Below are 15,895 nucleotides of genomic sequence, written 5' to 3' on the forward strand. Positions count from 1 at the left end.
ACCCGGCCGAATTTTATAAGGAATTTGCAATGGATCTGGCACCACATCTGTTGGGGAAGTTTAATGAAGCACTGGAGAAGGAGGTGTTGCCGGAGACGATGACACAGGCAGTAATCACGCTAATTCCTAAAAGGGGGAGGGCCTTGTGGAATGTGGGTCGTATAAACTCATATCACTATTGAACATGGATGTGAAAGTATTGGCTAAGTTGTTGGCGGGGAGGATGTCGGACTGTGTCCTGGGGGTGGTTGCAGAAGATCAAACAGGCTTTGTGAAGAACAGGCAGCTTGTGAGTAATATAAAACGGTGTTGAATGTGGTAATGAATCCATCGGGGGCTCAGGTACCGGAGGTAGTGGTGTTAATCATAGATTATCATAGAATTTACAGTGCAGAAGGAGGCCATTCGGCCCATCGAGTCTGAACCTGCTCTTGGAAAGAGCACCCTACCCAAGGTCAACACCTCCACCCTGTCCCCATAACCCAGTAACCCCACCCAACACTAAGGGCAATTTTGGACACCACGGGCAATTTTATCACGGCCAATCCACCTAACCTGCACATCTTTGGACTGTGGGAGGAAACCGGAGCACCCGTAGGAAACCCACGCAGACACGGGGAGGATGTGCAGACTCCGCACAGACAGTGACCCAAGCCGGAATCGAACCTGGGACCCTGGAGCTGTGAAGCAATTGTGCTATCCACAATGCTACCGTGCTGTGTTAATGGACACAGAGAAGACATTTGATCAGGTGGAGTGGCGGTATTTGTTCGAGGGTTTGAGAAGGTTTAGATTTGGGCCGAGATTTGTGGCCTGGGTGTGGCTGCTGTATGTGGCACCAAAGGCAAGTGTGAGGACGAATGATATGAGCTCATGAAGCTTTGACTTATGAGGGGTACGAGGCAGGTTGGCCGCTTGCTGTATGTTTCGGATTCGTTGGAGAGTATGGGAAGGATTATGGGCCTGCTGGGGAGGTTTCAAGGGTTCTCAGGGTACAAGCTGAATGTAGGGAAAAGCGAGGTATTCCCGGTGAATGAGCTGGCACAGCGGGCTAATTTAGGGGGGATGCCATTCATGGTAACGAGGGATAGGTTTAGGTATTTGGGGATTCAGGCAGCGAGGGAGTGGACAGGGCTCCATAAGTGGAACTTAACGAATCTAGTGGAGGAAGCCAGGGAGGATCTGAAAAGGTGGGATACACTGCACCTAACATTGGTGGGGAGGGTCCAAGTGGTAAAAATGAATATTCTGCCGAGGTTCTTGTTTATTTTTCAGGCTCTTCCAATCTTTATACCAAAGACCTTTTTACAGAAAGTGGACATGATCAATTTGGAGTTTGTATGGGCGGGGAAGGTACCGAGGGTGGAGAGGACCCTGCTACAGAGGCAGAGGCAGCATGGGGGGTTGGCGTTGCCAAACTTCCTTCATTATTATTGGGTGGGAATGTGGACAAGGTGCAGCAATGTTGGGAAGGAGAATGGGTAGAGTGGGTTAGGATAGGGGGCGAATCTTGTAGTTTGAGGGCTGTGGTGATGGCAGCGATGCCAATGGCTCTGAGTAGGTGTTCAGGGAGCCCTGTGCTGCAGCCCACGGTGAAGATCAGAGACGAGATTCTCCGACCCCCCCTGCCTGGTCGGAGAATCGCCGGGGGCTGGCGTGAATCCCGCCCCCGCCGGTTGCCGAAGTTTCCGGCACCGGAGATTAGGCGGGGGCGGGAATCGCGCTGCGCCGGTTGGCGGGCCCCCCCCCGTGCGATTCTCCGGCCCGCATGGGCCGAAGTCCCGCCGCTAAAATGCCTGTCCCGCCAGCGTAAATTAAACCACCTACCTTACCGGTAGGACAAGGCAGCGCGGGCGGGCTCCGGGGTCCTGGGGGGGGGCGCAGGGCGATCTGGCCCCGGGAGGTGCCCTCACGGTGGCCTGGGCCGCGATTGGGGCCCACCGATCCGCGGGCAGGCCTGTGCCGTGGGGGCACTCTTTCCCTTCCGCCTCCGCCACGGTCTCCACCATGGCGGAGGCGGAAGAGACTCCCTCCATTGCGCATGCGCGGGGATGCCGTGAGCGGCCGTCCAGAGATGTCATTTCCGCGCCAGCTGGCGGGGCACCAAAGGCCTTTTCCGCCAGCTGGCGGGGCGGAAATTCGTCCGGCGCCGACCTAGCCCCTTAAGGTTGGGGCGCGGCCCCCAAAGATGCGGAGCATTCCGCACCTTTGGGGTGGCGCAATGCCCGTCTGATTTGCGCCGTTTTGGGCGCCAGTCGGCGGACATCGCGCCGTTTCCGGAGAATTTCGCCCATGGAATCAGTTGAGGAGGCATTTTAGGGTGGAAGGGACGTCGGTGTTAACGCCGCTGTGCGAGAATCATGGGTTTGACACTGGGGCGGGGGGGGGATTGGATGGATAGTGTATACAGGAGGTGGAGGGACGTGGGGCTGGTCAAGGTGAGGGATCTGTATTTAGAGGAAGGGTTCGCCAGTCTGGAGAAGCTAAGGTAGAGCTGCCGAAAGGGAGTGAGTTCAGGGGCCGGATTCTCTGACCCCCCTGCCGGGTGGGAGAATCGGCAGGGGTCGGCATGAATCCCGCCCCCGCCCCCCTCCTAATTCTCCCGCCACCCAAAAACCGGCCTGGCGTGAGTCGCACCGCTCGCCTCGGAGAATGGCGGGGTTCGGCGCGACTCAATGGGCGCCAGGGCTGCCCGAAATCTCCGGCCCGGGATGGGCTGAATTCCCGCCCGTCTGTTGCCGGTCCTGCCGGCGTAAAGTGGAGTAGGGCCCTTACCGGCGGGACCTGGCGGCGCGGGCGGGCTCCGGGGTTCTTGGGGTGGCGCGGGGGGATCTGGCCCCGAGAGGTGGCCACACGGTAGCTTGGCCCACGATGGGGGCCCACCGATCCACGGGCGGGCCTATGCCAGTGGGGGCACTCAATCCTTCCGCACCAGAGTCTGTGGTCCTCCGCCATTCCCGGTGCCGAAGCGAATCCCTCTGCACATGCGCGGGGATGACGCCAGCACGCTCTGGCGCTCCCACACATGCGCTGACTCGCGCCGGCTGGTGGAGGCTCTTCGGCGCCGGTTGGCGTGGCGCCAAGCCCCTTTCCCGCCGGTCGGCTGGGCGCCAACCACTCCGGGGCGGGGCTAGCTCCTGAAGGTCCGGAGGATTCCGCACCTTTGGGGCGGCCCGATGCCGGAGTGGTTCGCGCCACTCAGTCCCGCCGGGATCCCCGCTCCGCCGCGTAGGGGTGAATCCCGTCACAGGTATCTGCAGTTTAGGGACTTTGCACAAAAGATCTAGAAGGGTTTCCTTAGGTTGCCAGGATACACCCTGCTGGAGCGGCTGCTGCTACCAGATGTGGAAGGGGAGGAAAGAATTGGGGTAATATAGTCAAGTGGCTGGGGGAGCAGGGAGGCAAGCGGGTGGTGAAGATCAAGGAGAAATGGGAAGCGGAGTTGGGAGGGGAGATCAATTGGGGACTATAGAGTGAGGCACTGCGTAGGGTAAACGGGACCTCCTCTTGTGCAAGGATGAGCCTGATGCAATTTAAGGTGGAGCACAGGATGCATATGACTCGGGTGAGAATGAGTGAGTTCTTTCAGAGGGTAGCAGATGAGTGTGAGAGGTGTGGGCGGGGGCCGGCGAATCACGCGCACATGTTAATAATAATAATCGTTTTTTGTCACACGTAGGCTTCAATGAAGTTACTGTGACAAGCCCCGAGTCACTACATTCCGGTGCCTGTTCGGGGAGGCCGGTATGGGAATTGAACCCGCGCTGCTGGCCTTGTTCTACATTACAAGCCAGCTGTTTCGCCCACTGTGGGGTTGCGGAAAATTGGGAAGATTCTGAGCGGGAGTGTTTGCGGTCTCAGCCAGGATAATGGAAGAGGAAGTGGAACTGGACCCTTTGGTGGCGATATTTGGGGTTTCATAGAAGCCGGAGCTCATGGAAAGGAGGAAGGCCGATGCCGTGGCCTTCGCCTCTTTGATTGCATGGTGGAAAGGTTCACTGGAGTGGCGGTCAACATCGCCGCCGGGGGTAGCATCTTGTTTGGGTGACCTGTACGACATCCTGCGGTTGGAGAAGATAAAGTATGAGTTAAGGGGCTCTGAGGTGGATTTTAGAAAAAGTGGGGAATGTTTGTGACCGTGTTTGAGGAGCTGTTCGTTGCGGGGAAGGGGGAGATGGGGGGGGGGAAGGTGAAAAGGGGAAAAAATCTGTACAAACTGTATCGGTGATTGTTGGGAAGTATGTTTCCCGGGGTGTTTATTTACTGTAAACTGTTTTGATACATGTTTGTAATAAAATACATTTAAAAAAAAAGAAAGTGCTAGAAATATTCAGCAGGTCTGGCCTCATCTATGGAGAGAGAAACAAAGTTAATGTTTTGAATCGAATAGGAGTTTGCAGGAACAGCCGAATATGTTGAGATTGTCCAGGAATTTCAGGTTTTATTTCAGACTTAGATCATCCACTGTATTTTACTTTGTCTTTAAGCTTACTTAATTCCCTTGCTAAAACCACCTACAATCTCCGACTCCCCCACACCAATCTCGGACATGCCTCAGTCCCCAACGTCATACCTCTAACTCCCCATCACAATTTCTGATTTCACCTTCTCCACACACACCACGATTCCAACGCCTGCCCACCAACACCACCTGTCCAAACTGCGTTCTTCTACTTACCTGCCTCATCGACTCCTTATACTTCCAAGTTTCTCATTGTTAAATCTTTTCCCTGCTCTTTAGATACACCTCAGTAAATATCACATCCAAAATATTTCAGTAAAAATAAATGTGAGTCAGAAGCCAAATGGAGCTCAGTGTCAGAAGATTCATTGTTGAATTTGAATACCTAGAAGAAATAATAATTTTATAAAGTATTTGCATTTATTTTCAAAACAATAATGAGCAGAATTGAGTTTTTGATGTCGGGGTGGGGTGTTGGGGGCTTTGCCCACTGACTGGCAATCAGTTGGGAACATCATGTTGCTTGTTTCCAGGAAGCCCAGTACAACCATGAAGCAATCATGCACTCACCTGGACAGCCTCCAATCGGATTAAACCCACGGTGGGGCAGAAATTCCACTCCAAGAGCTACACACCAATCAGAGACTGGCAGGTCCCCAGAACCAGCGCACCACCTGGAGTAGCGGTCATTATCAGTGTAACACTCGGTCCTGAGGATCGCCAACGGATTCCCAGATAGAGTGAGGATAGGATTGGGTAGCAAGGAGAAGGTCGCCAATGAGAGATATTAAGGGGTTATTAGTAATGGCATGGCTTTTACGGGCCCCACCACACCCCCAAAACCCACCATTCTGTTGCCACTCCCTCAATTGGGCACAGAATGCCTGTGATTGAGACCCACCCACTCACCCCCATGAGTCTAGGGTTTTCTCAATTGTCATGGTCCGTGCCCACAACTGGTTCAATGTCTGGAAATAGTTCAGGACCTGAATCTGTCAGGTTTGAATGTTTGCTGGTAATTGTCTGGAGTCTAGTCCGAAGTAGAGCTGTGCTCACCCCGAACATAATTCCCTCCATCAAAAAAGGGGTACACTGAGACTCCCCACTACTCTAATAGCCTCAGTGGTATTTGCATCAGTGTGGAAGCATAAGGCATTGGTGACAGCACTGTCAGCTGTCCCTTGATTTGAGAATGACGTCTAATTAGGGTCATGAGTTTCTGCATGAGTTTTCATGTGGCTGAACAGGCCGATTCTAGACCTGTAGAACTTTGGACACTTGAGCAAGAGGTCCTGAGACATATGAGTATCCTGAAGGACACAAGGATCCCTGTGTGTGGGAGAGCGGATCCAGGCCAGAAGATAAGTTGAAAATCTGAACGAGAAAATTTATTGTTTTTCTTAATGGAGCTTTTGAGGAGTGGGCACTGTCTACCAGGCCTCCTTCCCAGACAACAGTGGGCCCGAGAGTTACTATCTGTGTGAGTTGATGGATACCCAATGTGTATCCATGGTGCCATGTTCACTGGACACATGTTAATTGGCTGTTCATCTCCAGCTCCACTTACTCTGACAGCTTTGGGTACCAACAGACATGGTAACAGTGTAACTGTGAGGACTGCACCCTCAACTAATTTTGGGGGCCTTTTTATCTTTGTAAAATATTATCTGTGCGAGTTCCATTTTCGAATGACTATTCAAGGTTTTAATTACAACTAACTTCAATGAATTTTAATGCAATTTGATAACCTGGAACTCTATTAACAATCCACCTGGAAGCATTTAAGAGGAAATGAAAAGATTGTGTTCATAAAATACCATGATTTATTGTTACAGAACCTTTTATGAGAGATACTGCACAGTGTCTTTAAAGGTTAACCATTTTCATTGGCAAACATTCATTTCACTTGTTTTAAAAACACACAATGTAATTACTAGATTTGCTTCAAAATCCATCATTCTTATCATGTCTACATGATATTATCATGAAAAGTTGATAGTTGACATTTCTCGACCCCAAACTAAAAAGTTATGTTAAATATTGTTCATTGGGAAGATTAGCAACTGCTGCCTGTCTATTTCTCATCTGGATATCAAGCTGCTGGAAGGCTGGTGGGGACATTGTGCTTCCATTTTCATTCTTGAATCAACATGCAGGTAGCCCTTTCAATGGGCGCAACTCAAACAGGCAGGAGGAGTCTGTTTAAATGAATGCAAACAGAATCGCAACTTACAAGGAAAAATGGGCAAAGCATTCCTGGCGCCTGACAATTACATTTCTCCAGGCACTGAGAGACCAAAGGGGCAGACCTCAAAAAGAAGCCTGGAGACTTCCTCCAGGAAGAAAGTAATTCAGTACTCTGAGAGATTTTAAAAGGACCAAGAGTGCACCTCAAATCCCCCAAACGTCTTCCAATCCACTACTGAACTGTTAACATTCCCCAAAGATGCCTTATCAACCTGATATCAAAGAACAAATAACAATACAGCACAGGAACAGGCACTTCGGCCCTCCAAGCCTGCGCCAATCACGTGTCGTATCTAGACCAACCGCCTGTATCCTTAAATACTCCGTCTGTCCATGTGCCTATCCAGATAAGCCTTAAAGGTCACTAACTTATCTGCCTCAACCACCTCACTTGTCAGTGCATTACAGGCCACCACCACCCTCTGTGTAAAAAGCTTCCCCCGCACATCCCCACTGAACCTGTCCCCCTCACCTGGAACTTGCGCCCCCTTGTAATTGTCAATTCCGCACTGGGAAAAAGCCACCAACTGTTCACCCTATCTACACCCCTAATAATTTTATGAACTTCTATCAGTTCGCCCCTCAGCCTCCGTCTCTCTAGGGAGAACAATCCCAGTTTATTCAATCTCTCCTCAAAGCTATTACCCTCCACACCAGGCAACATCCTTGTAAACCTTTTCTGTACTCTCTCCAAAGCCGCCACGTCCTTCAGGTAGTGTGGTGACCAGAATTGGACACAGTATTCCAGATGTGTCCTAACCAACGTTCTATATAACTGTAACATAATTTTCGAGCTGTTATACTCGATACCCCATCCTATGAAGGCAATCATGCCATATGCTTTCTTTGCCACCATTTCCACCTGTGTTGCCACTTTTAAGGATCTGTGGACCTGCACACCCAGATCTCTCTGTGTCTCTATGGTCTGATGGTTCTGTCATTTATTTTATAACTCCCACCTGAATTGGATCGTCCAAAATCCATCACCTCGCATTTGTCCGGGTTAAATTCCATCTGCCATTTCTCTGCCCAATTTTGCGGCCTATCTATATCCTGCTATATTCTCTGACAATCCACAACTCCTGCAATCTTGGTATCATCCGCAAACTTGCTAATCAGACCCGCTACGTTTTCTTCCAAGTCATTCATATATATTACAAAGCAAAGGTCCCAGTACTGATCCCTGTGGAACACCAATAGTTATCAGACCTCAATTCGGAAAAATACCCTTCCACTGCTGCCCTCTGTCTTCTATGGCCAAGCCAGTTCTGAATCCATCCAGCTAGTTCACCCCTGGCCCCATGTGATTTAATCTTTTGCACCAGCCTGCCATGAGGGACCTTATCAAATGCTTTACTAAAGTCCATGTAGACAACATCCACAACCCTTCCCTCATCAATCATTTTCGTCACCTCCTCAAAAGACTCACCTAAATTAGTGAGACATGACCTGCCTCGTACAAAACCATGATGTCTGTCGCTAATAAGACTATTCACTTCCAAATGTGCAGAGATCCTCGGCTGGATTCTTCTCCCCGCCACGCCACATTTCAGGTTCGCCAGTGCCTACCGACGTCTCGGCTACCGGAGTGGAGGTAAGGGAGCACACATGCTGTAGGTACAGAAGAAGACACATAGGACAGTTAGACAGTGGTCAGGTCCAGATACCCCTGACCTCACCAGCCTGAAGGACCCAGTGCCCCTGCATACTGGCTCAGGTGTTGCCATTACACCCCGCCCCACCATCACCCAGCAACATTCCCAGTCTGTCGAGGTTTCATTATCGGGTGTTGGGCCTGGAGATATTTCTCGCCGGCCCCGAGGGTGCTGGTGGTGAGGGACGCGACCCCGAACCGGAGGGCGCTTTTCCTCGGACACAAATTCGGGGGAGGAACATCAAGGGAAGAGGGGACAGCCGGATGAGGCCTCCAGAGACAGTCTCCTGGTCTGCGATCCTCTCTCCTGTAAACGGTGTCACTCCATGGAGAGGGGGTGGACTCGGGAGGGCTGGTGACCACCGTCGTCTCCCTGTAGGAGGCTCTAGGTCGACCTCCAGCATTCCCTCCTCGCAATCGGTGCCCTTCCAGCCTTGGGGGTCATCTTGGGATGGAAGGGCAGTTAGATTGGGCTCCGGCTGCCCCTGTGTAGCACAGTGGTTAGCACTGTTGCTTCACAGCTCCAGGGTCCCAAGTTCAATTCCCGGCTTTGGTCACTGTCTGTGCGGAGTCTGCACGTTCTCCCCGTGTCTGCGTGGGTTTCCTCAGGATGCTCCGGTTTCCTCCCACAAATCCCAAAAGACGTGCTGTTAGGTAATTTAGACATTCTGAATTCTCCCTCTGTGTACCCGAACAGGCGCCGGAATATGGCAACTCGGGGCTTTTCACAGTTAATTTAATTGCAGTGTTAATTGAGCCTACTTGTGACAATAAAGATTATTATTATTATTATCTCCGAATCGTAGAGCTGGCCTCTTTGGTGGCATGGCGGTGTGCTGTCTGGAGTTCGCTCTGCGGATTGTTTCAAGTGCTCCTCACTCTCGATAGCTGGTAGCTGTGAGCACGATTCCAGCAAACCAGCTGGCAGGACAGTCATTTGTGGCATGAAGCCTAATTAACGTTAGATATCGCTGACGGCCTCACCGGGTCACCTGTCGGGAAACCGCCGACATTTATCACTCGCCAACACACGTGGAACGGATTAGGTTGGTTTGCACCTAAGGTGTTTATACTTTACGTTTGCGAGTGTGCGTGTATGTGAAATTCTTATTACAGGGCTTTCTGTCACCTGTATGTTGCCTTCGACCTGTACATCAGTGAGCTGTTGTCTTATTTCATCTTGGTTACTTGGAGAAAGTACCTTGCTTTGAAGAGTTGTCTTAAACTTTCTTCCATTGAACAGCTCTGCCGCAGAGCCTGGGAGAGGGGGTGCAGTACCTTACAGAGACTTACTTAAGTTTGAAGCCATAACTGGACATAACAGGAATGAGTGACAATGCCAAGTAATGTGTTAAAACAACAATTTTGTTGAATATTGGAAAATGATACAATAATAATCTTTAATGATGTGGCAATTATAATTGCTAATATAAAAAAGAAAGTAAAAAGAAAGATAACTTTATTGAAAGCAGAAAGCAATTAATATATATCAGAAGAAAAAAAAGACAGTTTTGTTTTTAAAACACAAACTTTAACCCCAAATTGGTCTGTTTTATGATAGCTCACCAAAATGAATAGCCCCAACTTAGGTTGTGCCATTACAGCACCCTAAATTAGTAAAATTTACCCTTGATACATACATTGCCAAATCTCTGAATAAACTTTCGCATGGGAGTGGACTCTTCAGCCAGTCACTCCAATGCCCCTTCCTCAGTAGTCTTCAATGGTTGACTACTCCACTCGGCTGCAGCCCCGAATCCTGGAAGCAGCGTCCCTTTAAGCCAACCTTCTGGCTCCATTCCAGTCTTTCAAAGCCGTGTTCAGACATTCTCAAATCCTTAGCAATTCTCCTCACAGGCACTGTAAGACTGTGCAGATTTTGCACTACTTAAGTTGTTTACATATCTTTTGATGGTTTCTCTCACCTTCAACAACCAGGCTGTATGCCCATCAATCAACCTCCATCTCCTGATTCCACACCATAGTTGACCACCCCACATGTAAAACCAGTCATTCTCCTGGCTTGTAGTTCAAGGGTCATCGATGATAATCCAATACAGTTCCTCTTTTTAAACAATGGAACAATAACTTTGTTTTTTTTTAAGCAGTGCATCTAGGAAAAACAATGTTAGAATCATAGAAAGGTTACGGTGCAGAAAGAGACCTTTAGCCCACCATGTCTGCGCTGGCTAAAAAAGAGATGAAATCAACTAGCCGTTCATTTTAACCCCATTTTCCAGCCGCTGGCCCATAGCTTTGCAGGTTAAAGCACTTCCGATGCAGATCCAGGTAACTTTTAAATGAATTGAGCATTAAAGCCTCAACCACCAACTTAGTAAGTGAATTACAAACACTCAACACCCTCTTGATGAAAATGATTTTTCCTCATGTCCCCTCTAATCCTTCTACCTTGAACCTATGCCCTCTGGTATTTGACACCTCAGCTAGGGGAAACAATTCTTTCCAGTTCATCCTGTCTGTCTAGGCCCCTCATAATTTTGTACAGCTTAATTAGGTCACCCTTAGCCTCCTCTGCTCCATGGAAATTGCAGAAGGGACTTTAGTTGGCAGATTAGCTGCCTTAATACTCTGTATTCATTTTAACCGGCTGCTTGACTATATTTCATGGAAATAGGCACTTGGCAAAGCATGATGGATATTTTGCCTTATTTTTTAGTCAAGAGGTTCTGTATGAAACAGTCAGAAGGTCATACAATGTAAACAAGCACATAACTGCACACTGTTTTGCTGACAGCAGACAATTATTATTTTTCTGGGCATCATGGTGGCGCAGTGAGTTAGCCCTGCAGCCTCACGGCGCCGAGGTCCCAGGTTCGATCCTGGCTCTGGGTCACTGTCCGTGTGGAGTTTGCACATTCTCCCTGTGTTTGTGTGGGTTTCGCCCCCACAACCCAAAGATGTGCAGGCTAGGTGGACTGTCCACGCTAAATTGCCCCTTAATTGGAAAAAATGAATTGGGTACACTAAATTTTTTAATTTAAAAAAATTATTATTTTTCTTAGGCGAGGAACTCAAGGCCTGCTCATTTTTCCTGTCTTTCTGCTTATCTAAAGAATGCATTTTGTCCGAGATATGGCTTACTGTAACATATAAATTGCTTGCCTTACCCCTGTAGAGGGGGGACATTTGGAATGACTTTGGTCTATCTAATCCCCCCAAGAACTTTGTGTTAAATAAAGGACCTTTCGTAAAAACTCGAAGTGCTGACTATTATTTTCTTCAACAGAAATCAACCCTAACCTGTCCAATCTCCCTCGTAGCTGCAATTTTCAAGCCCTGGCAATATTCTTGTAAATCCTGTTTACCATCTGCATCAATTCCTTTCAACAAGACAAGCAGGTGAATGATTTCACACCAATTTTCATCTGAGATGGTCAATTAAATCCCGTCAGATGTAGAAGTCTTCAGATCTGGTGAATTGATTGGCTGACTGATGTACTGTCAATTACCACGAGATGAGAACGGTGGAACAATCGAGGCTTTATTGCACAAGATGTTGTGCCTCCTGCAGCTGAAACCAGAATGGGAGCAGCGCAGGAGAGCATACACTTTTATGCGTCGCCTGCTGGGAGGAGTCAGCAGGCTGGGATTTACTGTGGTCCTTGTAGTATAGTGGCAGTACCGTAATACATGCAATGTGTTACCAGTGGTGTTTACACAAGAGAAGCAGGTGAATGATTTCACACCAGTTTTCATCTGAGATGGTCAATTAAATCCCGTCAGATGTAAAAGTCTTCAGATCCGATGAATTGATTGGCTGACTCTGTCAGATTTTGACATGAGGTATAGTTTGATTTTCCTGACTGCACATCCTCCCCTTCTATGACCCGGCTCATTTACTGTCCTGCCCTCAGCCAGCTCCTGGTGCAGCCACAGTCAAAACAACAATAATGTGCAAGGATTTAAGTCCAAGTAAACAATATTATTGAGTATATCGTTGATCAGTAATAAAAGCACAATCACATCTAGGTTTAAATAAATGTCTACAAATAAGATTCAATAAAGATCCACTTAAAAATCAAGAGCGAAGGAAAAATAAAATTGCAAAAGATTAGTGATTGCTGACTGTAGGCCCCCAACCTCCGCCCCTTAAAATACAAAATTACAGCAGTGTTTTATAACCCAAATCATAATTGTTTGTAATTTATCCAGTTCAAGTAATTTTTTTAATATCCCATTGGAATTTCAAGACTTGTGAAAGTCATAGCTTGAGTTCAGTTACTCGTGAGGGTAGCCGTTGATACACTTTGGGCTCTATTCTCCAGCCTCGTTACGCTCTTGCTCAAGTGAAACGAGGCCGGTGAATAGCGGAAGAGGTATGAAACGAGAACAGTGCCAGGTGCCAAACAGTTTGCGAGGCAACCAGCCTGCTCCCGTGGGCGAAATCAGGATCTCGCCATAGTTTGGTGAGAAACCAATTATCACCACTTAAGCTCATTTCCAATGGGATTTTCTGAGTTCTGTAGCTTCTGGATTGTTTTGTCAATCTCCTAATGCTATTCTTTCCTAATCTAACTATTGTTTACAAATAGAAATAGACTCCTGGTACCATGTGGTGTTCTTTGTGTTACTTATTTCAGGATGGTTGGTGTAGTGTTCACAAAGACCACAAAAAAGCTTGAACTTAAACAAATCTATAAAATTTATTGACACTCCTAACTTGGATTCAACACGTACTCCTAAAGAATGCACAGTTGATTAATAACATTTAAACTGCACTCACCTTCAGCTTAATCTCACTACTGATATAAACTATGATGTGCACTCACTTACACTATTTGTACTTCTGACTCTTTCGAGCTAACTCTTGCACACACTCTTCCACAAGGCTTAACATCACTGCCTTACATAGTTGTAACTGTAGCTCCCTCTAGTGGCTACTCTAGAAACTTCATTAACCCTTGCAGTTCTTACAGTTATGATAATACCACACACATGAGCTGTATATTGAAGGAGTGGAACCCCTTTCTGTTAACATGGGGAACCCCAGATGGCCCGTTGAGCGCAGGACTACATATGGCCCCCTGGCCTTGGGACATCCCGGCGATGGCGGAGAATCCTGCTGCCCGGGCACCTTGTTGGGCTTGGTCCATGTCAAAGATGATGTAGTTTCCGCCCGGGCATACAGTGTATCTGTGACATGTCGGATGCACCTGTGTGCTGTGGCCTGTGAGATACCACACAGTTCCCTGCTAGAGCACAGGAATGATCCCGAGGTGTAAAGGTTCAGATCTGCAGTGACCTTGACAGCCACCGGAAGCGTGTGTCCTCCTCCTCCAGGTAGTGCCAAGTCCTGTCATTTTTCCTCAGCCTCTGATTTTATGCTGTGTGATCAAGTTGTGTTCAGGATAAATGATGAACGTTTGAGCGAAAAAATGCTAAGACAGCTGATTTTACCGCTTGAAGAGGCGATTAATATGTGCAAGGCCAATGAACAGGCATCAGCTTAATATGCAGAGTTCGAGGCAAAAGAAAATCGGGTAATGTGGCTGGCGCCATTAATGCTGTGTCGCAGCAAAGAAAACTGCGTACAAGGGCCGGTGGCCATTTTGAGAGTGACGACACAAACAAGACAACCACTGATGCTGAAATCATAAGAACCCGAGATAGTCCTGAAATAAGCAACACAAAGAACACTACAATGTGCAACCACCTGATGAAGATAATGCACGTGTGTGCATGCTTCCTGGGGAGTGTCCACGACAGCTACATCCTGGGGCAGTCGGTCATCCCCAGCCTCTTCGAGGACCACCTGAGGATAGACTGCTGGCTCTTGGGGGATAAGGGGTACCCGCTGAGGGCCTGGCTAATGACGCCAGTACAGAGGCCGGAGACCGAAGCGGAGACCCGATACAACAAGGTCCATGTGACTACCCGGGCTGTGATTAAGCGGTGCATGGAACTCCTCAAGTTGTGCTTCCGATGACTCGACCGCTCCAGTGGTGCACTCCAGTACACCGCCCGGAGGGTCACCCGCTTTGTGGTGGTCTGCTGCGCCCTCCAAACCTCGTACAGCAGTGGGGCGATGTGCTGAAGGTTGGTGAAGAGGAACATGTGCCCACCTCTAAGGAGGAGGAGGAGGAAGATGAAGTGGCGCATGACCAGCAGAGGCTGGAGGACGAGGCCAAGGAGGAACCTGAGGAGCAACCGGAGGCTGCAGGACAGGCAGTAGCGGCGAGGGTTCGGCAAGCCGGGGTGCCAGGGAGGTCCTCATAGAAGCCCAATTCACCTCGGACGTGGCCTGGTCTGTCACCGCCCGACTCCCATCTCCTACCCTCCCAAGGTAGGCATCACATCACCCCAAGGTGCAGGAACTGTGCCGGCACTATCAGTGAGTCACTGTCAAGGGCAGAGGGCTGGTGATAACCCGCAGAGAGCTGAGTGCCTGTATTCCTCAATCTATGCTATAGTCTGGCCCCTGCCTGTCTTCTGAGTGCTTGCTCAAACCCCTTACCTGCATGCGGTATGCCCAGGGTCAGGGGGATGCCTGGACAGATGGGCCAAGGATTTGGAGGTCGGCCTGCGTTGTGGAAGAAAGTGACAGAGACATCAGACTCGTTGTGCACAGGGTGTTTATTGTGTAATACAATTCCCCACTCTCCCGATGGTGCCCATAGGACCCTGGGGTTCTCCTTGGGATGGAGGGGCAGCTGGTTTGAGCCCAGGCTGCCCCTGCATCACCTGGCTCTGCCAGCCCTGGCGGTTCCCCATGGTCCGCACTATCGTGTCGATGCTCTCGCCGATGCTCCTCAGTGACTGGGACATGTTCTACAGCGCTTTGGCAATGCCAACCTGCACTGGGACAAGCTTCCCAGACCTCAGCCTTTCCCATCTGAAAGCGGGACATGTCCCGCAGAACCTCATCAAGGTCAGCCTGGTGCTGGGCGACATCCACCCGCGAAGCGGACATTCTGCTGAGACCTTTGGTCCTTGCTGTCACCGACTGCGCGACGACTTGGACACCTTCACTAATGGTGCCAACATCGTGCACCAGGCTCTCCACTGCGGCTGCCACCCTAGCAGTGTTCGCCTCAATGCCATGCATTGCCGCCGACATCTCCCGCCCCCATAGCCTCTGGAACTCCTCCAAGCGGCAATGAATCCGCTGGAGTGTCGCTTCAAATGTCCCGATCGCTCCCTAACGTCTCCATCAGCTCCGGGTAACTCTGTTCCACAGGCTCAGCATCAGGCTGGGACCCAGCTGGGTCCTGGGATCCAGCCAATCTCAGACTGCTGTCTTGCCTGGGGGTTTCTCCCTTCACCTGATGTGCATCAGCAGCAGTGTGGTGCTCAACAGATCGTGCCCTAAAAGCCTGAGCACTAATGTTTCCACTGAGGTGTGTGTATCTGCTCTGGTGGAGGGTGGGGATGACAGCTGTGCCGCTACTATTATGGTGGCATTCTCGGAGCTCTCCTCCGTGGTAGTCTCCTGGGAGACTGGAGAGGGGGCCACCTGGGATGGGCCAGCACGGTGCTGGGGGAGAATGGACATGTGGTCAGTGGGAGGGATG

The sequence above is a fragment of the Scyliorhinus torazame genome, chromosome 11 (assembly GCF_047496885.1).
Source record: "Scyliorhinus torazame isolate Kashiwa2021f chromosome 11, sScyTor2.1, whole genome shotgun sequence".
Lineage (NCBI taxonomy): Eukaryota > Metazoa > Chordata > Chondrichthyes > Carcharhiniformes > Scyliorhinidae > Scyliorhinus > Scyliorhinus torazame.